The following is a 23,182-nucleotide window of genomic DNA, read 5'->3' as shown; positions in this document are numbered from 1 at the left end:
GGGACCAATATGATCATCTAGTCTGACCTCCTGCACAAGGCAGGCCATCGAACCCCACCCATCCAATTTTATAACAACCCCTAACCCAGGACTGAGTTATTGAAATCCTCAAAATTGGTTTCAAGACCTCAAGCTGCAGAGAATCCACCAGCAAGCGACCCATGCCCCACGCTGCAGGGGAAGGCGAAAAACCTCCAGGGCCCCTGCCAATCCGCCCTGGAGGAAAATTCCTTCCCGACCCCAAATATGGCGATCAGCAAAACCCTGAGCATGTGGGCAAGAGTCACCAGCCAGCACCCAAGAAGGAATTCTCTGCAGTAACTCAGTTCCCATCCCATCTAACTTCTCCCCGCAAACCATTGAGCAGACCTATCTGGTGGTAATCCAAGATCAATTGCCCAAATTAACGATCCTATCATAACATCCCCTCCATATACTTATCAAGCTTTGTCTTAAAGCCAGAAAAGTCTTTTGCCCCCACTACTTCCCTCGGAAGGCTGTTCCAGAACTTCACTCCCCTAATGGTTAGAAACCTTCATCTAATTTCAAGTCTAAACTTCCTAATATCCAGTTTATACCCATTCGTCCTCATGCCTACATTAGTACTAAACTTAAATAATTCCTCTCCCTCCCTAACGTTAACCCCCTTGATATATTTATATAGAGCAAGCATATCCCCCCGCAGCCTTCTTCAGGCCAGGCTAAACAAGCCAAGCTCTTTGAGTCTCCTTTCATAAGGCAATTTTTCCATTCCTCGGATCATCCTAGTAGCCCGTCTCTGAACCTGTTCCAGTTTGAATTCATCCTTCTTGAACATGGGACACCAGAACTGCACACAGTATTCCAGATGGGGTCTCACCAGTGCCTTATATAACGGTACTAACACCTCCTTATCCTTGCTGGAAATACCCCGCCTGATGCATCCCAAAATCGCATTTGCTTTTTTAACAGCCGTATCACATTGGCGACTCATAGTCATCCTGCTATCAACCAATACCCCAAGGTCCTTCTCCTCCTCTGTCGCTTCCAACTGATGCGCCCCCAACGTATATCTAAAATTCTTATTATTAATTCCTAAGTGCATGACCTTGCACTTTTCACTATTGTATTTCATCCTATTTCTATTACTCCAGTTTACAAGGTGATTCAGATCTTCCTGAATAGTATCCCTGTCCTTCTCCGTGTTAGCAATACCCCCCAGCTTGGTGTCATCCGCAAACTTTATTAGCACATTCCTGCTCTTTGTGCCAAGGTCATTAATACAAAGATTAAATAAGATCGGTCCCAAAAACGATCCTTGAGGGACTCCACTAGTGACCTCCTTCCAGTCTGACAGTTCACCTTTTAATACGACCCGCTGGAGTCTCCCCTTTAACCAGTTCCTTATCCGCCATACAACTTTCATATTCATCCCATCTTTTCCAATTTAACTAACAGTTCACCATGCGGAACCGTGTCAAACGCCTTACTGAAATCGAGGTAAATTATATCTACCGCATTTCCTTTATCTAAGTAATCCGTCACCTTCTCAAAGAAGGAGATCAGATTGATTTGACACGATCTACCTTTAGTAAATCCGTGTTGCAATTCGTCCCAATTACCATTGACCTCCATGTCCTTAACTACTTTCTCCCTTAAAATTTTTTCCAAGACCTTACATACTACAGACGTCAAGCTAACAGGCCTATAATTACCCGGATCACTTTTATTCCCTTTCTTAAAAATAGGAACTACATTAGCAATCCTCCAGTCATACGGCACAACCCCCGAGTTTATCGATTGCTTAAAAGTTCTCGCTAACGGGCTCGCAATTTCACGCACCTGTTCCTTTAATATCCTCGGATGGAGATTGTCCGGGCCCTCCGACTTTGTCCCATTGAGCTGTTCACGTACGGCCTCTACCTCAGTTGCGGTAATATCCACTTCCATATCCACATTCCCGTTTATCATCCCTCCATCATCGCTAGACTCCTCACTAGTCTTATTAAAAACTGTGGCAAAGTACTTGTTTAGATGTTGGGCCATGCCCAGGAATTCTTGCAGTTCAGCCAGGGACACACTTACACAATGGCACAGCAGTGTGTGTGTTGTGGAAGCTGGTCTGAGGGAACAATTGGAATTGATCACTCAGTGAGAAGAGAACTGGAGTGTAGTGAGAGACACATCTCAAGCAAGAAGTTGTGGCTGAGTGGTTAAGGTGATGGGCTAGAAATCCATTGGGGTCTCCCTGAACAGATTCAAATCCTGCCAACTACGGAGGAAGTTGTGGTTCTTCAGTTTCAACAGAGCTGGGTCTTGTCTCACTCTCAAGCTATAGCTACACTATTGGGTAACGTGGCTTTAAAGTGTTTCAATTAAACAGCTGTTGCATGTCCACACTATGCCCCTTGTGTCACCAGAGCACATCCAGGCTAGACTCTTGGATGGCCGCAGAGAGCAGTGCATTGTGGGTAGCTGTGCAACTGTCTGCGGGTGCTTTGGGAAGGGTTTGCAAAGCCTCATGGGCTGGTACAGCATCACATGATGCAGGTTTCTCTATCCCATTGTTCCATGGGAATCCTATTAGATTGCCAGCTGCTTTTCAACTGCAATGTGCCTGGTGGGGTAGAGAGTGTGTTTGTGTGTGTGGGGAGAGGGATTGTGTGGGCACACTGTCTCTAAGTTCAGACAGCTGCTGCAAGCAACCAGTCCTGAGGCAGGGGGAAGGGGACAGCCCCAACATCAGCCACTGTTTCCCTCACTGGCTCATCTCAGCACAGCAGCCTCTGTGACACACACACACTGCCGCCTGCTTAGCTCTGTGTCAGGGGTGCTGGAACAGGGGGTTAGAGGGCCATGGCCCCACCACTCTTTACTGGCTGTTAGGACAAATGATGGAGTGGGGGGAAGGGTGGAGTCTTGGGGGGAAAAGGCATTCTGTGGGTGTGGCCTTGGGGGAGAGGTGGTGTGAATGTGTGTCCCTGGGGAAGGGGTGTCATGGCAGCACCACAGTTCAGACAACAGTGCCCCCCCCACACTGTAAGGAAGCTCCCGTCGCCCCTGCTCTGTGTTCGTGGCGTGGGAGAGAGCAGTGTTCCACGGCAGTGATTTGCTCCCCAGGGCTCCGGCAGGGGGGCTCAGGCAGCGATTTAAAGGGCCCGGGGCTCTGGCCTCTGCAGGGAGCCCTGGGTCCTTTAAATCACCAGCTTGGGGAAGCTGGGCCAGGCTAGCACAGCGTACCCGCTCTTGCCGGTACCCCATACTGGACCGGCCCGGCTTACTTTCACCTCTGGAAGGACCTAACCTGGATCAATAACTGGTTAAAAGCTAGGAAACAAAGGGTAGGACTAAATGGTCAGTTTTCAGGATGCAAACAGGTAAGTAGTGGTGTCTGTACTGGGACTATTCAACATATTGATAAATGATCTGCTAAACAGCGAGGTGACAAATTTTGCAGATGATCCCAAACTACAGAGGATAGTTAAGTGCGTAGCAACCTGTGAGGAGCTAAAAAGAGATTTCACAAAACTGGGTGAAAGGGCAACAAAATGGCAGATGAAATTCAATGTTGATAAATGCAAGGTGATGCACATTGGCAAACACAATCTCAACTCTACATATAAAACGATGGGATGTAAAATAGCTAGTGCAACTCAAGTGAGAGATCTTGGAGTCACTGTGGATAGTTCTCTGCAAACATCCACTCAATGTGCAGCGGCCGGCAAAAAGCAGGGAAGGTGTCCCTAGTCTCTGTTTGCTGGGAGCGGGTGACAGGGGATAGATCACTTGATGATTACCTGTTCTGTTCATTCCCTCTGGGGCACCTGGCTTTGGCCGCTATGGGAAGACAGGACACTGGGCAAAATGGACCCAGTCTGACCCAGTCTGGCTGCTCTTAAGTCCCTATGCTCCTTTCATACAGATGCCTGGGATTATGCTTCACAATGTGTCCCTGAGGGCTCAGCCAAAATGCCCAGACTGGCAAACACTCTGGGCTCCTGAAGCCTCTGCCTCCCACCTAGTGCCTATGGCTCATGCCTGACCCTTGCTGCTGCTCCTTGCTGTAAAAGGTGAAAGGAGCAGAGGCAGCCCAGGAGCCTTCTGGGAACGCAGATCTGAGGCTTTGGGAGAGACACATTGTCTAAGACATCGGAATGCTGTAAACCATGCAGCCACCCCCTCAATCAGGGCCTATTCCAGCCCTGAGTCTGGGCTACCACGATCCCTCCCGCAGAGCAGGGTGCCCACTCATTACAGCCTGAAAATAGGCATGTGACACTAATTCCTGTTCTCCCTGGCAGGGTCTGACCTAGACCAAGTGGCACCCTAGGCAAGACGTGTCTTCGGTGCCCCCCCCATATGTTAAAATTTTAAGTATCTTATTTTTCATTGCATTTGTAGCTCAGTACATGATTTTGATGTACAATTTCGATGCATGATTTTCTCTGTCATATAAGATGCTAAATTTGCAGGCTAGGTTCTGTAAACCTGTATTTATTCATGCCCTATATAAGCAAATAAAACAAATGCATTTTCTTTAAGCATACAGAAATTTTTTAATTTTAACGGTAACTGAAACATACTAACATCTAGAAATGGAACTGTCACCAGCACAGGGCTGGCCAGGATTAAATAGTGTTACAGTAGGAGACAGCGTTAGGATGTTAACCCCAGGCCTTTATTTGAAAGGTGGCTTCTCTCACCTTTCCCCCATGAACTGAAGCGCAGCATTAAAGAGATCCAAAGATTGGCCAATGGCATTTTCAAGTGCTAAAATAGCAAGCGATGTCACTCTCTCATTGGCCATCAGTGACTGAAGATGTGGTTTAATGAGCCAAAAAGAAACCTAGCAGCTGCTGAAGTAGTTCAGTTGGGAGCGTGCTAGACTAGCAGGCTATTCTATCCAGCTTTGTGCACAGGTGGGATGTTTTCTGAAAGGTGCAGCAGTTCCTTTAACTGCCACGAGTCCCTCATTTCAGGCTATGCAGCAGGAAAAGACAGCATGGGCTTCTGCACCGAGTTGGCCCACGTGACCTTTCATTCTTCTCTTGCTCTTTGTCAGCAAGGAGAAGAAAAAGAAGATCTCCCTCAAGCTGGAGTCACACGGGCGAGGTAAGGACGACTTTCTGAGTGCCGGCTCCAGTCCTCTGCTCTGCCAGCTGACCTATTGAAGGGCTGCCACCACTTTCTCTAGGTTTGTCCATCGGTCTGTGGCAGGGTGAGCAACAGCCAAGCAGATGGAGTTTTTGTAGTGTAGTGGTTATCCCATTTGCCTAACACGCAAAAGGTCCCTGATTCAAATCCAGGCAGAAACATGCTGGTTTCCTTTTCCCAGATCCCCTTGCTGTTCAGGAAGGCGCTCCTCCTTCTGCCACTGGCCTGTGCCTGGGATAACTCCAACCCCTGCATGACAGAAGGTGCTGACAGCAGTGGAGAAAGCACCTTGGTGTCAGGCTGGAGGAGTTAGGCATGTTACCTTTCAGAGACTTGTGGCTTAGCCTCCTCTGCCCTTGGAGATTGGCAGGTGGACGCCGGCTCTTCCTGCTGGCCTTCTTTGCGTGACTTCCAAAAGGAGGAAGTGAGGCAGGAATGGGGCAAAAGAGGAAAGTCAAGCTGAGAAAGGCAGGGCAGAAACTAAGCACATCATTGTGGCTAAGTGGGGTTAGTAGAGCACCACCATTCATTCTGCAAAGCCTTGGGAGGTGTGGTTGGCTGCTGGCAGGCAGAATCCTGTGCCTGCCTCTTGGCTTCCCAGGGATGGCTACCTGCAGCCCAGGAGAAGAAGGGGGCTTCTGGGTCAAAGGAAAACAAGCAAATCTGAGTCCAAGTGGAGAATGGCTGCTCCTTTATGGCCAACCTGGGGGCATGACTGATGGTTTTAGAGGTGGAGGCTGGGCTGGCTGTGAGCAACTGGGATCCAGGAAACCCCCACCTGCCCTTCTGAGGGCCAAACCATGGAGGTGCGGTTGGCTGCTGGGAAATAGACCCCTGTGGCTGGCTGTTGGCATGCCAGGGATGGCTCCTTGCAGCCCAGGAGAAGCGGGGTTCTGGGGGGAAGGAAAATAAGCAATGACGAGGCTGAGTAGGCTCCTTTCTGGCCAAGATGGTGGGCTGTGGTGGCTCTGGGTGTTGCCTGTAAGCCATAAGTGGACTTGGTGCAGTGAAAACTGCTGTTCCATTCTGGCTGACCTGGGGGTGCCATGGACGACTTGGGAGTGGGAGCAGGGCCCTGGCTGTGAGCAAATGGGATCCAGGAAGCCCATCCTGCCTCTCCAGGGGCCGAGTCTTCTTCTTCTCTCCTGCCATGGGGACCCTGGCCTCAAGCCTGCCCAGCATGTGCTGTAGCTCGAGCATTAAGCCTTCCTGTGTGGCCTGTGCTGGAGCTGACCCTGGGCCCCTGTGGGGCACTGTTGGGGGAAATCCCGACTGCTGGTCACTTTGGGAGCTGTGCTGCCCGAGGTAAGCACCCCCCCTCCGACCACCTCCTGCACCCTTACCCCTGCCCCAGCACAGAGGCTCTCTGTGTCTTGAACAAGCACTGTCAAGGATTGGCCAAGAACTTCTGCTCTGTTTATGTGAAAGAGACACAAAAAAGGGAGCCCAGCGGACAAGTTTAATTCACAAGCACAAACTGGCTGGCCAAGCCAGGATCTCTCAGTTACTCAGAAGGCTCTTCAGCCAGCTCTTCCCAAAGACCAGTCTCTGGAGGCTTTTGTGACATGATGTACCTTAAAATAGCCCCCTGTAGCTCACATATTCATCATTCATATATGACTGTGATATGTCATACAAACAATTCCATGTCAGTTATCACATGAAAAGTCATGATCTGCTGAAATCGGTTACTCTGTCCAACTATGTATAGCATGAGGGTGTATGAAGTTATGCATTTTGCTGTATGGTTGTTACTGAAATATGCTATAATTTTGCTAGTGACCCCTGCCAAGGAGGGAGTTCAACAACCATGAATCAGCAGAGGAATTGTAATTAAGGGATTTCCAATTCAATGACAGATGCCCAAACACAACACTGTGGGGACTGCTCAAGTCTATGAGTCAGTTGCACAAGACCACACCAGGAGGATTCCCCAACCTAGTGACTCAGCAGAGCCCACCCGGACACGTCTGGGCAAGTGTCTTCTAGACACTTGAACTAAGGATATAAAATAGGAGACTGTGGCATCATGTTTTTGCCTTTGTCCTCCCCCACCTATGTTGGAAGCAGCAGGAATCCTGAGAAAATGAAGGGGGGAATTCTATGTATTAAGGAGGGTAACATCCAGTGGGGTGAGAAAAATGCTTGACCTAACTACTGCCTAGTGTAATAAGGTGTAAAGTTTAGATTTTGCTGTGGTCATACAGTGCTTAGTGCTCTGCGTTGTGGCCCCAAGAGCCATGGATGCAAGTTGAGTTACGATGACTTTTTCCTTGTCTCCACATTTCTTAGGTGCCTCCTTCCAACACTGCTCAGAAAAAACGACCGGTTTCTTTTGGACGTATTTGCATTGCAAGGCAGAGGCAGTCTTCTCTGTTTCCTCAGAAGATTGACCAAAAGATGGGAAGAGCAGACACATTTGGCAAGGCACCACTGGGTGTTGCATCTCTAACCTCCACTTTACCTGGCAGGTGAGTCAGCCAGCTTAGCCACGATGCCACTCTCTGGGACTTTTCTCCCAACTGCTCCATTTTTTATCAGTGACTATCTAAAGGAAGGTGACATGACATCTGCGTGTGGACATCCCCAGTGAATCACAAGGACGTGTGGCGCAGGCTCTCACGTTGCAGCTATTGCAGTCAAAGCAACCACCATGCTAATGCCAGTCAGAGCAGCCTTTTCATCAACTCCAGGCTTGTGATTTGATTCTTTCCAATGCTTCTCTACAAAAAAGCCTTTTCCTTAGCAAGCAATGATTGGCTACCAAAGGAGGTATCTTCTCTTTCCTAGGAAGACATAGGAAAATGTGAGCAGAGGAGACAAAAGCCATACACGAAGGCAACACTGGGAGTTGAACCCAGAATCTCCTATTTACGAGGCAGGTATTTTAGCCAGCTAAGCCATGGTGCCTGCCTCAAGAAAGTGTTTGCAACTGTTCCATTTGATGGCCCAGGACAACAGCTGCAAATTCTAAAGTACAGACATTCCACATTTCCCTCAAGACCTGCAGACCTTCAGGTGTCTGGCTCTCCGTGCACAGAAAGCCACAGCTGAGATGACAGAGGGCTTCTAACATGTGCTTCTCCCACCAGCCACTGTGATCATATAGCGGTTAGTGATCTATGTTTCAGTCGCAGCAACCTCGGCTCAGTTCTCAGTCATGGTAACCTTTCCACCAGCTCTAAACTTCTCATTTGCCATTTTCCAAGTGTGGGGAGGTGTCTGCCCCCAACCAAGCAGGAGAAAGATTAAGGCAGCCTTGCAGAGGCTGCGCAGAACCCAGCCTATCAGGAAAGGGCTTATTGGGAGAGCCAATCAGGAGAAGGCTTGCTGGAGCAGCCCATATATAAAGGGCTGCTCAGCACAGCAAGAGTTAGTCACTGCTTGGAGTTTGAGGAGGGAGGTTTGGCTGGGGCTGGGGCTGGGGCTGGGGCTGGGGAAGGGGAAGGGGAAGGGGAAGGGTGGGCGGGCACCATGATCAGAGTAGTGCTGGGTGGGTAAGGGGAGCATGAGTGACCTTCTGGCCGAATTCTGCCAGACTGAGGCCCTAATACAAAGGTGGAGGAAGGTGCTGGGGCTGTGGGGAAGTGGTCCAGGGAAACAGATGCAGGGTTGGACGTTCACGACTTTTGCCTCCGTAGTGGCTGACACGGGTGGCTACACCCTGGACTGCAGCCAGCGACTGAGGCAAGTGTCTGGGTAGAGAACAGCTGCCCCCGGAAATGGGGGAGAGAACTGAGTGGGGCACAGCCAGAGGGCTGTGTCCATAAGAGGACACTGAAGTCCTGAGAGCGCCATGAGTCCTAATGATAAAACAGATGCAGCCAGATGCCACTAGATGAAGGCACAGCGGTGAACCAGAACTTATTACCAGGATGGCCAGCAAGAGGCACCACAGCAATGAGGCATGCCCCATGGCACCAAGACTTAGCCGCAAGGAAGGCTCTCTCTGTCTTGAACAAGCACTTAGAAGGATTCTGCTGACAGGTCTTTTCTTTTTTTGAAAAGAGATACAAAAAAGGAGCCAACAGACACACTAGGTTCAGCAAGGAAGAACTGGCAGGCCAAGCCAGGCTCTCCTGGTTAGTAGGAAGGCTCTTCAGCCAGCTCTTCCCAAAGATCACTATCTAGAGACCTTTTAACAGCCACTGCAGATGCTGACCACAAAACAGGCAAAGAGATGCCAAAATAGAGTTCTCCACTGCCTGCAGCCATCACGCTACCAGGAGTTCTGTGCACAGAGAGGCCCCTGCTGGGGGGAAGAGGCCTTGTTAGAGACTCTTCTGACACCAGCCATTCTCAAATAGTGTTTAGTGTTCTGTGTTGTGACTTCAGCATCCACAGATGCCAGTCCAGTTGGGGGACATTTTTCCTGTCTCCACATTTGTCTAGTGCCTCCTTTCAACACTTGTCACCAAAAAGACCTGTTTCTTTTGCAAGCAATGTACAGCTAGGCAAAGGCAGTCTTCTCCATTTCCTCAAAAGATCACCAAGCTGTGAGGAGAGGACACACATTCAGCCAGGCTGGATCCTGAATCTTCTCTTTATTCAGCAGGTGTCCGAGAAAGACAGAAATCTACACCATGTAGAGGTCAAAAATAGGAGTTTATTACACACAGTGCTGACGGAGTGTCACCTTGCTTATTAGGCTCAGAGACATTGTTAATTAATTAATTACAATAGAATATATAGATTTTTCACAAGCAGGGGAAAGTGACGGGGTAGGCAGTTCCACACCCCGGGATAGGTTTTGCAGCAAGACAAGATAAGCACATTAGCCAATAGTTAACAGATTACATAATGTCTCCACCCATGGTCTCAAGTTAGCAAGTTAACATTTCATTAATACTTTGATAAAATGTTGTTAGTATAAAATATCTATGTTGAATTCTGATTTGGGGTCCATAGGAATGGAGCAACTCCTTTGATTGTCCAACAGGTACATTCCTAGGGGTTAAAGCAAAGAAACAGTGAAAGTATATGGCAATAAAGATTTTTCTGTGTAGTCTGAAAGGCAGGCATTGGTCCCTGGGAAGGGACGTGGAAGGATGACATATCTTATACTGACATGTGACAACTTTTCATAAACTCAAGACTGGATCTCTGGGAAGAACGTCTCCCTACAGAAGAAACAAACACAATAGGAACAGGGATTCTTTGTTCAATCTGCATCTCTGAATAAGACACAATTCTTTAGTTCTTAGCTCCAACACCTGGCAATTTGCTGACCAGGCCTATCTTAGCAAGCAAGGCTTTCTGTTTACCCCAGCTTTCTCTTAGCTTATCACTATTTGCTAGGCCTCTGGTCCTTGACCATACTCTGGACTTTGAGTCTGGAAAAGAGCTGGCACAATCCATGCACCAGGTTGCTACATAAAGAGCAAATAGATTTTTAATCCTTCACATGAAGTAATGGCAAAGCTCTTGGTTCAGGCCTGTAGCAGCTATGGAATAAACTGCAGGTTCAAATCAAGTCTCTGGAGTCCATCCACAACTGGGATGGGGCATTCAGTCCTTTGTACAGAGCTGAAGCTTGTTTGTAGCAAAGTCCCTCCAGAGGTATGAAGCAGGACTGAAGACAAGATGGAGATGAGGCATCAGCCTTTTATAGTCTCTTGCCACGTGGTCTTTGCTTTCTTTGTCCCAAGGACACTCTATCCAGCACGTGGCATAGAAAAACCTTTGAGTTCTGTCCACAGGCAGGTCCCTGCATACCTTGATGAGTCACAAGGTGTATCTGCCTTCTCTCAATGGGTCGATTGTATAACTGATGGTCCTTAGTGGGCCATCAAGCAGGCTAGGCAGAACTGACACCAACTTGTCTTGAGTGTTCCCCAGAAGCAGAGCACGAGTTTGAAATATGGACAGCATAGAACCAATATTCATAACGTCAACTACAAAAATGATACACATCTAGAGATAGCATCATTATAATCAGTCAATCAGAACCTCTTCACAGACCCCTTACGTGGCAACTTTTCTATAATATTGGCTGCAAATATAGAACAGTGGTCGCAATGGTGATCTATACAGTTACAGATTAAGTCATTAATGTCACAGGAGGTGACATGGTATCAGTGAGACTGATATTGGAATGCTGCCTCCAGTTCTGGTGTCCTCGGTTGAAAAAGATGATGTGAAATTGGAGCTGGGGCAGCAAAAAGCCACCAAATGTTCTGAGGGCTGGAGAAAAATGCCTTCTAGTAAGCTATTGAAAGAGCTCAGTCTGTTTAGCTTATCAAAAGAAGATTGAAAGGTGACTTCACTGAAGTGTTGAAGGGCCTTAATGGAGAGAAAATATTGGGTGTTAGAGGGCTTTTTAATTGAGCAGAGAAAGGCATAACAAGACCCAATGGCTGGAAGGTAAAAAGAGACAAATTCATATTACAACTAAGGCACAAATATTCAACAGCGAGGATGATTCACCACAGGAACAGGCTACCAAGGAAAGTGGTGGATTTGCCATCTCCTGATGTCATTTAATGAAGACTAGATGCCTTTCTGGAATGTGTTTGCCTCCAAAGTAGCTCTTTTGTCATACAGGAGGCCTGCGATATGCAGGGGGTCAGATTAGAAGCTCTAATGGTCTCTTCTGGCCATAAAGTCGACTAATTTCTGAAAAACTGAGTGTAGCATTGGCAGCAGCGTCTGATATTTTCCTGTCTAGCCGGCTTGCTTCCTAGAACGAACGCTCCTTGAGTGGGGTGATCCACAGGGAGTAGCTTAAACCTGCAAAGAGCCTGGCCAGGGGCAGGACATTAACACAGCAAGGGAGGGGTGTGGCAGTGACATCACAAAGGCCTTTTTCAGCACCTCAGACTATCGGTCAAAGGTGGTGGGGAGGTGGTGACCTCACAGAGAGATGCTGACATCATCCAGGCAGGACAGAGGCGAGGGGCCAGGGAAACCTCAGAGACCCCTGTGGCTTTGCTTCAGCAAGTCTCTTTCTCCAGGTCTCCTTGAGGACTGACAGAGTATTCGGGTTCACGGATGTGAGTGCCAGGAGGAACCTCTTTCGAGTTTTCTCCTTCCCTTGTAGTGATTTTACTAGAAAACAGCCATCCCTGTTTAGAAGGCAAGAGCCTCCTGGAGGTCTGAAACCTGTTCAGTCTGATCCATCTGGTGAGAGTTGAATTCTAGGCATTGAAAACACGAGCTTAAGGAGGCAGAATTTTATTCCACGCCTGGGATTTTGTCCCTTCGAATCACTGGGGACATTAGGGTTTGTCCTTTTTGTTTCACCTTTCCCTCCATCCATCCCTCCCTCCTTTCTCTTTGTCTCTTGCTTCTTTTGTCCTTTCTCCTGTTCCCCTCCCAACACCAGGATGTGTGTGTGTTTGTGTGTGTGTGTGTGTGTGTGTTGCAGGGGAGTGCTCTGTAGCTCCCACTGTGGGTGGTCCATCCAAAACTGTGGGGCTGAAATAGTGCTCTGACAGTGATCCCCACTGGTGACCTGGCCCATCCTTTGTGCTCTCTGGTGAGAACCCTCAGCCTTCCCTCCTCAGGCTCTACCCTGATTGGCAGGGAGGAGACTCAGGTCCTTGTTGTTCTCTTTTAAGATCAAGGAAATAAGTCAGAACCAGTTCTATGTTTGACAAATTTTGCTGCTTCTCTGCATTAATTGTCTCTGAGCAGTTCATGATTCTGAGCAGTTCATTGCAGTTCTCCTCAAATACTTGCTGAATAATTACTGTGCACTGTTGTTGGTCTGGAGCTCATCTGAGAGCACTTTATTCAGGTCATTCAATGTCTGAAATTCAAGTTCCGATGGTTAGTTTGAAAATCAGGGCTCTTGGGTCCAATTCCCAACTCTGCCACTGACTTGCTGTGTGACATAAGACAAGTCCATTCTCCTTTTTCAGCCTTACCTTCTCCCTTTTTCAAGTAGAGATAATAATGATCTGCTCCTACCTACCTCACAGTGGGCGGAGGATGGGGATCCATTTGAGAGTGTCACTCGGAGTAGGGCATAGTATGAGGTGTCCTATCACGTTTACTCAGAGCAGATTAACACATAATAGAATAGCTGAAATAGTCTATTTGATTTGTATGTTTTTATTTTGAAATTGTTAAGAGCAGCAATGACTTAGCTCAGACTGAAGCATCTTATCTAATGTTTGAGATCTAAGTGTCTCCTCTTGTGTGCGACAAGACAATTTAACACACTGTGACAGACAGGAGATGCTTTTGTTTTGCAACAAAATATTTTAGCAAAGAACTTTTATCCCACTTGTTATGATTTCGAGAAACAAACTGGTTTAGTCTGAATGGGATTTTCTGACAGAAACAGTTGGAATGACATTTCCCCACCATCTCGATTCCTGGGCTCTATCCCTGCCTCTGGGGGGTTTGTTGTCCATTAGAACAGGAGTTGGAACTGGTGGCTTTTCTTTATGGCTCTGCCACCGCTTTGCTTTGTAGGCCCTTGGGTAAGTCACTTCCCTTCTCTGGACCTCAGGCTCCCCTCATCTGTCCAATGGGAACAGGGACAGTTCTTGAACTCTGGGTGGTTGTGAGCCTGAGTGAGATAAGGGGCGTTAAAGCCCTCTGTGAAGGAGAAAAGGGAACTTCTCAGTGACTGGGGCTCCTCTCTGTATGGCCCCAATGGGGAAGGAAAGAGATCGTGTGGGGGAGAAGACAGGCAGAAGGGGTAAAATGGGGCTAAACCAGAAATGAGGAGATTTTCTTCCTGTTAAAATATCCTGGAGTCTCATGGCTGAAAAGTCGCATCTTTAGTTAGGTGTGGACCAGCAGCCTTGCAATTACCAGGCAAAGGTGTGAACCACAGAGACTGATAATTGCCTGCTTCCCAGCTTTGCCTAAGAAGCAACTGCAGTGCTGCTACTGGTTAGTGCAAAAGGGGCTACTGCTGGGCTTATGAGTTCAAACCTTACCTTAAATACTGGTTTCTATTACCCCTGTAGCTTCCCCAACTTGTATTGCCCAATTCACATGGAAAGTACCCTACTAGGAAAAGGAGAATAAGTTCTGAAATGTGGAAGCTGATGCTCAGCTTGGAAATATCCACCCTCTGCTGCCATGAATTCCAGTAGATTGTTCACTGTCAGGGAAAATTGATCTATTAGCTGCCAGGAAAGGTGTCTGGGCACCATATCCCCCTGCTTCTTCCAGTGCACTCCTGGCTCGGTCACGGCTGCAGAAGGATTCTATATGCATTGAGTCTAAATCTTTTCCAAGCCTTCTTAGCACAGCTGGTAGTGTCTCAGTCTCAGTCTCATAATCTGAAGGCTTTGAGTTCAAACCTCTCAGAAGACAATGGTTTTTGCTCCCTGCTTCAAATTTTCTAAAGGAAATCAGAGAAAAGAGACTACAGGAGAGTGTTTTCTAGACACCTTCGCATCCATCTAACACACACACACACAGAATCTTCTAAGGCATTAACTTTTCCTTCTCTATAGAGTTTGTATTCTCCATAGAGCAAAATATATCAAAAACATGCAAGTCTAAACCTAATACAATATGAAACTCAATACAGATAAAATCTCACCCTCAGAGATCTTCCAATAAGCTTCTTTTGCAGACTAGGCTTATTTCTAGTCTGGGCCCAATCTTTTCACCTGGCGTAATCCTTGTTCCAGCTCAGGTGGTAGCTAGGGGATTTCTTATGACTGCAGCCACCTTTCTTCTGTTCTACCCCCTTATATAACTTTGGTACAAGGCAGGAATCTTTTGTCTCTCTCCTGGGGAAAAGCCCCAGGTTTAAGATGGATTCCTGTACCAGGTGACATGCTCACATGTCCTGTGAGACCCCAAGCCTTCATTTTTCCTGGCCTGACTCACAGATGGTGCAGGACAGAGCCATCTACAGTCAATTGTCCTGGTTAATGGGAGCCATCAAGAGTCCAAACCACTATTAGTGGCCCACACTTTGCATCATTACAACAAGACCTCAGAGTTATTGTTCATATTTCTAGTTTCAGATACAAGAATGATCGGTTCATACACATACGATGAACACACACAGTCGATTATAAACTTTGTAATGCTACCTTACATGCATAAAGCATATTCCAGTTACATTATATTCACACTCATTAGCATATTTTAATAAAATCATATGGAGTGCAACGTCATAGCAGGGAAAGGGTTTTACTGCAGCACCTGGGAGCAGTTGAGTTTCATGTTCAGGCTGTGGTATGAGTTTCTCCAGGTTTCTCGTAAGCACACAGGGCCCTTAGCAGGTGCTCTCGATACAGGAATGGCCCAGACATGATAAAGTGATGGGAATTGCGTTTTCCTTTTTAATTTTTGTATTTCCAATGACATTTCTGTTTGTGATTTCGTTTTGCTTTGTATAACTGTGTTTTCTCCTGGATTTGCTATTTAACTAAAAAAAGAATAAGGCCTCAGGGGGCCGGATGGAGGAGCAGGCTGGGGCTAGGACTGCTAAGAGAGTGAAAGCATCAGGTTTTCTGTATTGTTTTCTGCCCTCATTTTCTGAGCAGTTTCTTTTCAGCATCAAATTTGCTCAGTTGGTAGAGCATCAGACTTTTAATCTGAGGGTCCAGGGTTCAAGTCCCTGGTCAGGTAGAAGGACAATTCCCCAAGATTTTCAGAAGGCATCTCTTGAGGACTCTCTTTGACTTCAGTTTTTCCTTTTCAGAACTTGGCCTTTCCTAGGAAGGGCTCTTTACTGCTTGGGACTGAAAGTGCTACTTCCTCACCTGTCCACTGGCATTACAGTCTGGAGGAAGAAAGGCCTCTGGGCCTGTAACAAAGTGCTGTGTGCTGATTTTTTGAGCAAATGTAGGGCTGGCCAGAAAGGCATATTCCCACTGGGTATTCCCTGAGAGAAAAAATTGTCCCCACAGAGTCTTTCATGCCAGAAGTCAAACTCTCTTGGCTGGTCCCATGGTGTAAGGGCTGGTATTCAGAGCTGTGAATCCTGAAATCAAAGTTCAAGCCCCTGTAGAATTGTGGGGTCCTTTCATTGCCAGCTAATTATTCTGGGATTTCCAAAGCTTCCTCTTGCTCTCTTCAATGACATGGTAGCCTGTCTCTTGCCTGCTAGCTGTTGTGACTCGCACAAGAGGGCATGTTTGATCCCAAAGCAAGGCCCTCCCTTAGGCTCAGTCTGAATAGAGGTCAATGTAGCACTGCATGAGACAGGTCAATTTTATTTTGCTTTGTATAACTGTGTTTTCTCCTGGATCTGATATTTAACTAAAAAAAGAAGAATGTCTCTGGGTGCCACATGGAGAAGCAAGATGGGCCTAGGGCTGCTAAAGAAGCAAGAGTAGCAAATTTTCTGCCCTCTTTTTCTTGACTAGTTTCTCTTCTGCATCAAACTTGCCCTTTTTTTCTATGAGCCTGGCTAGCTCAGTTGGTAGAGCATCAGACTTTTAATCTGACGGTCCAGGGTTCAAATTCCTGGTCAGGTGAAAAGGGAGCATTTCCCCATATGGTACTCCTCCAACAACTGAAAAAGGCATCTCCTCAGGATGTTATTTCACAACAGTCATTTTTCCTCCAGGACTTGGTCTTTCCTAGAAAGGGCCATGTACTGCCTAGGATGGAAGGGGCAATTTCCTCACATGGCCACTGGCCTCTCAGTCTGGATTAAGAAAGGCCTCTGGGAGTTGCAGCAAACTGTTACATGCCAACTTGGTGAGTAAATGCAGGGCTGCGCCCGCAGGGTCATCCACACCAGAACTCAGCAGAGATCTGGGGGTTCCCTATTGGTCCCATGGTGTAAGAGCAGCCCTCAGGACTTTGAATCCTGCAATCTGAGTTGAAGTCTCAGTAGGATCTGAGGACAATTCCTGTGCGACCTAATCCTGCTGGGTCTTCCAAGGCTCTGTCTTGCTCTCTCAAATGATATGAAAGCCTGCCTTTTGCCTGCTAGCTGTTGTGACTTGAGCACAAGAGGGGATGTTTGATCCAGAAGGCTGGTCGTGCTTGGAGTCCTGTAGGTAGGGATGGGAGCTCCATTTCCTCTGAGTCCTGAAGCTGGGCTGCAGCCTGGCCTAGGAGGCAGCCCTATTGGTTGACCAACTGGCCCAAAGTCACTTGGGCGGTGTTGGTGTTCCCCAGGAATGCTGAAAGGCCTAAGGGAGGGAGGCTTAATACTCCTCCCTATCAGTCAGGGTGGAAGAGGAGGGCTGCAAGAGTGGGTAGGTTGATGAGCTGGGCCTTCTAGCATTTAGTTGGGTACATGGTGAGGAACGCAAACTGGGAGAAGCAGTTGCTGGCCTGTGAGGAATGGCTCAGCCGGTGGCGTAAGTAGACCTTGTAATTACCTACAAAGCTGTGATGCTCAAGACCTATCTTTCGTCTACAGGGAATTTCCTCAGCCATGTATTTCCCCCTGCTCCATGAGTACTGCTGAGGCTGAACATGATGACCTTCCACTTCTTGTGGGGCAATAGGATATCCCTACCTAGACAGGAGACGTGTGGCTTTTCTGCCATATTAGAAGAGAGGTTGGGCCTGGTGGGCTTTGAAGTCTTTTATGGCTTTACTTTTTTGTTTTTACATTTTCAGTGGGTGGCTCCCAAGCAAGAGTTGACTCACCTGATCTTTCTTTCTTCTCCTGCTCTTTCTCAGCAAGGGGAAGAAAAAGAAGCTCTCCTTCAAGCTGGAGTCAGAAGGACAACATAAGGATGACTTCCTGAGTTCCGGCTCCAGTCCTTTGCTCTGCCAGCTGACCCATCGAAGGGCTGCCATCACTTTCTCCAGGTTCGCCCATCGGTGTGTTCAGAATGGAGAGGGGTGACTAGTGGTGTTCCCCAATGGTGAGTCCTAGGACCAATCCTATTCAACTTAGTCATAAATGATCTGGAGAAAGGGGTAAACAGTGAGGTGGCAAAGTTTGCAGATGATACTAAACTGCTCAAGATAGTTAAGACCAAAGCAGACTGTGAAAGATTTTCAAAGAGACCTCACAAAACTAAGTGATTGAGCAAAAAAATGGCAAATGAGATGTAATGTGGATAAATGTAAAGTAATGCACATTGGGAAAAATAACCCCAACTATACATACAATATGATGGGGGCTAATTTAGTTACAGTTAATCAGGAAAGATATCTTGGAGTCGTCGTGGATAGTTCTCTGAAGACGACCATGCAGTGTTCAGCAGCAGTCAAAAAAGCAAACAGGATGTTAGGAATCATTTAAAAAGGGATAGAGAATAAGACAGAGAATATTTGCCCTTATATAAATCCATGGTACACCCACATCTTGAATACTGCGTATAGATGTGGTCTCCTCATTTCAAAAAAGATATACTGGCACTAGAAAAGGTTCAGAGAAGGGCAACTAAAATGATTAGGGTTTGGAATGGGTCCCATATGAGGAGAGATTAAAGAGACTAGGACTTTACATTTTTGAAAAGAGGAGACTAAGGGGGGATATGATAAAGGTATATAAAATCATGAATGATGAGGAGAAAGTGAATAAGGAAAAATTATTTACTTGTTCCCATAATATAAGAACTAGGGGCCACCAAATGAAATTAATGCACAGCAGGTTTTAAACAAATAAAAGGAAGTTCTTCTTCACACAGTGCACAGTCAACATGTTGAACTCCTTGCCTGAGGAGGTTATGAAGGCTAGGACTATAAGAGGGTTTAAAAGAGAACTAGATAAATTAATGGAAGTTAAGTCATGAATGGCTATTAGCCAGGATGGGTAAGGAATGGTGTCCCTAGCCTCTGCTTGTCAGAGGATGGAGATGGATGGCAGGAGAGAGATCACTTGATCATTGCCTGTTAGGTTCACGCCCTCTGGGGCACCTGGCATTGGCCACTGTTGGCAGACAGGACACTGGGCTGGATGGACCTTTGGTCTGACCCAGTATAGCCATTCTTATACTCTTATGAAGGGAGGGGCAGAGTCCTCTGACAGAGTTTCTGTAGTGTAGTGGTTATCACGTTTGCCTAACACGCAAAAGGTCCCTGGTTCAAAACCAGGCAGAAACAAAATTGCTTAGTTTTCCCAGCTTCCCTGGCTGTCTAGCAAAGTTCCTACTGCTGCCACTGGCATGTACCTGTGATAAACCCAACCCCTGCAGGACAGAGGCTGGGGAAATGAGCTGAGAAAGAGCCTTGGCATCAGCAGAGGAAAGCTAGAGGATCTGGGTCAGTCACCTTTTGGAGCCTTGTGGCTTGGTCTCCTCTGCCCTGGGAGGTTGGCTGGTGGAGACCAGCTCTTCCTGCTGGCCTCCTTTGTGTGACTTGCCAAAGGAGGAAGTGAGGCAAGAATGGGGCAAAAGAGGAAAGTCGAGCTGAGGAAGGCAGGGCAGAAGCTAAGCCCCTCAGTGCGGCTAAGTGGGGTTAGTAGAGCGCCACCATTCATTCTGCAAAGTCTGGGGAGGTGCAGTTGGCTGCTGGGAGGTAGGATCCTGTGCCTGCCTCGTGGCTTCCCAAGGATGGCTACTTGCAACCCAGGAGAGGAAGGATGGTTCTGGGTGAAAGGAAGACAAGCAAAGCTCTGGGAGGAAATTTGGGTGTGGGGTGCGGGCTTTCTGCTTGGGGGTTGGGGTGCAGGAGGGGGTGGTGCTTACCCCGGGCACTGCAACTCCCGAAGTGACCAGTACACACAACCCTGTGACAGCAGCTCTCAGGTCAGCGGGGACAGTGAGTCTCCATGTGCCGCTACCTGCAGGCGCGGCCCCCAGAGCTCCCATTGGCTGCAGTTCCTGGCCAATGGGAGCTGTGGAGTTGGTTCTCGGGGCAGAGGCAGCACATGGAGACACTCCCCCCACCCCAGGGGATGCTGGGAAATGCCAGACACTTCTGGAAGCGGCACGGAGGGACAGAGGCAGAGTGGGCAGGGAGCCACCTTAGTGCTGCTGGCACATCTCTGCACACCCATTGTGGGAGGGGGGCAGAGGGCCTCCATGCGCTGCCTGGAGTAGGGGCAGAGCACAGAGCTGCCTCCCCTCCCGGGTCTATTACAGGAGTGGGTGAGTGGGCTCTTTTGGCCCGCAAGGTGCAGCAGGTCAGACTAGATGATCACACTGGTCCCTTCTAACCTTAAATGCTCTGAGTCTAAAAGGGAGAGGGAAGTAAAGAAAAAAAAACCCAAACATTGTAATACCAGGGTGACTCCACCTGCTCACTGTATAGTCCTGCCCCTTTCTTCCTTCACTGGGTGTTTAATGACCTGCAGGACATTGATTCTCTCATTCCATTGATAAACTGATACAATGTGACGGAAATTAAACTAGTTTCCAGCTGAGAAAACAGCACCTCAGTGTGGTGGCTGGGAATTGAACCTAGGTCAACTGCTCAAAAGGCAGCTATGCTCACCCCTATACCACCAACACATCTGGTGAAATTACTCCTTATGCTTGCCCAATGAGGCTAGGCCAGAATTGAGGCATTTTCCTGCCTGTTAAAATGTACTGGATTCTCTTCACAAAAAAGCCAAACACCTCTATCTTCACCTGGGTTTGAACCATCAGCCTTTCAATTAGCCACCAACTCTGTTAATCACAGACACAGGTAACTGCCTACTTCCCAGGCTTGTGTATGAAGCACCTACAGGGATACAACTGGCTAGTGAGGGAGGCGCACTGCTGGGGTTATGAGTTCAGGCCTCACCCAACACACCGGTTTTCATTAGCCACAGAGCTTCCCCCATTGCTTTGTCTCATTCACATGGAAAGTGCCATACGAGGGTGATGAGAGTAAATTCTAAACTCTGAAATGTGGCGGTGGCCCAGAGATTGGGATAAGGGGTTTGAAGAGAAAAAGCTCTAGGAGTATAAAACCAGACAGTGTCCAGGGGCAGGTACGGTACAATGCCTCAACAGGGAGCCATGGGGGGGGGGGGGTTCCACTCTCTCTGTGAAATGTCCTGAGAGGTATTTGAAGATGAAGATAACGCCATGGCTAACAAGTGACTGGCACGTCCTGGGTTCAAGAAAGGAAGGGACTTGGGTTAATTGTCTGAAGATTTGCGTTACCGTCACTGTCTGACCCCCCTTCAGCTCGGAGCAGGTTTGTACGTTGCTGGGTGGAACACACAGACTCCTGGAGAGCAGGGGCAGCTGTTTCCATGGCAGAGAGCCTGACACTTAGGAGACTTTCTATACTTGCTGTTTTGAAGCAATTCAATAAAATAACGGTGGAGCTACAATGTCCAGTCCAATATTTCAGCCCCCTGCTATTTTAGAATCTACACAGGAGGCTTCCAGTGCCAGGACACCTGACCAGAGAGCTCAGTGGGGGTATAACAGCTGCTGACTCTGAGGGTCCTGGGCTAAATCCACTTGCTGGTGAAAGTGTTTTGATTTATTTGATTGATAATGAGCACCAGCTACCAGGGGAGAAGCCCTGTGAGTCGCTGCCACTGGGAAAGGGCAGGGGGAGAGGGAACAAGAGGAGAAAGGCAGAGACATTGGATACGAGGAATTGCGGGGAGAAGAAAGAGAGAACAGAGAGACAATACATGATTGAAGCAGAGCCGGTGTCCCAACTCGATCTTGTTCATCACAGGTGTTCAGAGAGACAGGTAGTTGCAGGTTTTCCAGTGTCAAGTCTGAACTTTGATTCTAACAATGTGAGTTCAAATATCAAGGGGATCTCCACAGACCTGATCTCTTCCCCCTTTCCCTTTTAGTATTTTTATTTTGATGTATTTGGCTTAACCGTGATCTTCTCTTTCCCCACCTGTATTGCAATTTGGGGATTATTTTTATTTTGCCTCCCTTTTGTTCATGTCATTATAATTGTAACTGCAAAGGAATCTGCAGGAGCAAAAACTGACTCAATACTTTATTTCCCCATCATGCCAGAACATCATACAAACAGCTCACACAGCTGGAATCATAACACGGAAGGCCAGGGGATGGGAGCTGCAGGTTTCCAAGTGTTCTGTCTTTCTCAGATGAAAACATTCCAGCCCCTTGTGTGCCTCCATCGTGTATGACCTGCTGGACTTTTACACACTTATTGTCTCATTCTATGGATGTGATTGTAACACAATGTGACTGAAATTAAACCACTTCCAGACGAGGAGACAGAAGACAAAAAGCCATTATTGCACTGGCTGGAACTCAAACCCAGACCAACTGTTTGGACAGCACCTATGCACAACACTATAGCACCAATGCATCTAGTATGAGTAGCTTTCCTGCAGGCTCTGTGTGCTGGCAAAGGGGGTGATATATGACCATGGAATTAATGAGCAAGGTGGATGGGCTGGAAGTTGCCTGACGGCAGGGAGCAGAGTTCGGATCCCAGAGTGACTGAAAGGGGCAAAGGTGAAATCAGAGCTCATTGGGAGCTGGCCCCACCCCAGGAGAGGGGAACTGAAACTCAACTTCACTCATAGAAAAATCTTCCCTGAGAAGGAAGGGAACAGCTTGTTTTAAAGACAAGGTTTATGTTTGTTCCTGCTACATATGGAGGGGCTGGGTAGTTCTGATTCTAGCCCCCCAGACTCTGGGAGGATAAGGAACAAATTCAGGCTGCCAGTCACCTGCAGGAGCGAGATGATTTTTTGACAGTGAGGGATGCCTCGTCCTAAAGGCCTTTGTCTGCCCCCTTCTAGTGACTGTTTGGTACCGGAATGCAGCCACCACTCCTGGGTCTCTGCTGGGGAAATAATGTTTCTGTGCAAAACACCAAAGCTTTTAACAGAAAGAAAGAAAAGGAGATGGCAACACAATGGGACTAGCACATAAGGAATGAAACACAAGATGCTTCTCCCACGTGCATTGACTTTTAACCTTGGTTGGGGTGTTGTTGTATCCATGTTGGTCCCATGGGTCCTCTGGGGGGCGCCTGACATTGGTCATTTTCAGAAGACTGGACAGTGGGCTAGATGAACTGGTCTGACTCAGTATGGCTGTTCTTATGTTCTAACTGCTGTTTAGGAAAGAGACGACCTTTCAGGCTACACAAAACTGAAGCAGGGTGCTGGGTTAGCTCCAAAGCTTGTCTCTTTCACCAACAGAGGTTGGTCCTCTACAAGCTCTTACCCTCACTCGCCTTGTCTCTCTTGGCCTCTGAAAAGTGTTTTCTCTCCACTCCCTTTGCAGAGAAGTTAAGTTTCCCTTTGGGCAACTATCAGGCAGAA

At 47.7% G+C, this 23,182-nt stretch overlaps 2 non-coding genes across 2 annotated transcripts; both read left to right on the top strand.

The window, feature by feature from the left end:
* Window positions 1–16,462: 16,462 nt before the first annotated feature.
* Window positions 16,463–16,535, top strand: TRNAK-UUU (transfer RNA lysine (anticodon UUU)). Its single transcript has one exon. It is a non-coding gene; the product is annotated as a tRNA-Lys (tRNA).
* Window positions 16,536–19,001: 2,466 nt separating this feature from the next.
* TRNAV-AAC (transfer RNA valine (anticodon AAC)) lies at window positions 19,002–19,074 on the top strand. The gene has a single exon. It is a non-coding gene; the product is annotated as a tRNA-Val (tRNA).
* The last annotated feature ends 4,108 nt before the right edge of the window (window positions 19,075–23,182 follow it).

This window comes from Gopherus flavomarginatus, chromosome 18, assembly GCF_025201925.1.
Source record: "Gopherus flavomarginatus isolate rGopFla2 chromosome 18, rGopFla2.mat.asm, whole genome shotgun sequence".
In the NCBI taxonomy this organism is placed as follows: domain Eukaryota; kingdom Metazoa; phylum Chordata; order Testudines; family Testudinidae; genus Gopherus; species Gopherus flavomarginatus.
This window is presented reverse-complemented; position numbering and strand designations above follow the sequence as displayed.